The sequence below is a fragment of the Carlito syrichta genome, unplaced genomic scaffold (genome assembly GCF_000164805.1).
Source record: "Carlito syrichta isolate Samal-C Ts95f unplaced genomic scaffold, Tarsius_syrichta-2.0.1 Scaffold300972, whole genome shotgun sequence".
Lineage (NCBI taxonomy): Eukaryota > Metazoa > Chordata > Mammalia > Primates > Tarsiidae > Carlito > Carlito syrichta.
The window spans coordinates 10386-10747 of record NW_007245068.1 but is presented as its reverse complement, the minus strand read 5'-3'; positions in this window follow the sequence as shown (position 1 = coordinate 10747).

Below are 362 nucleotides of genomic sequence, written 5' to 3'. Positions count from 1 at the left end.
CAAAAAAAAAAAAAAAAAAAAAAAAAAAAATGTGCTCAGAACAGTTACATTGGTCTACAGCTGGGCAAAATCATCTAACATAAAGCTTATGTTATAATAAAGTTGAGTATCTCATGTAACTTACTGAGTACTGTACTGAAAGTGAAAAACAGAGTGGTTTGAGACCTGCCTGGGCAACTTGGCGAGACCTCATCTCTATAATAAATCAAAAACTAGCCGGGTGTGGTAGTGTGCACCTGTAGTTCCAGCTACCTGGAAGGCTGTCACGGAAGGATCGCCGGAGCCCAGCAGGTTGAGGCTGTGGTGGCCAGGAGTGTGCCACTGCACTCCAGTCTGGGCGACAGAGTGAAACTCCAACTCAA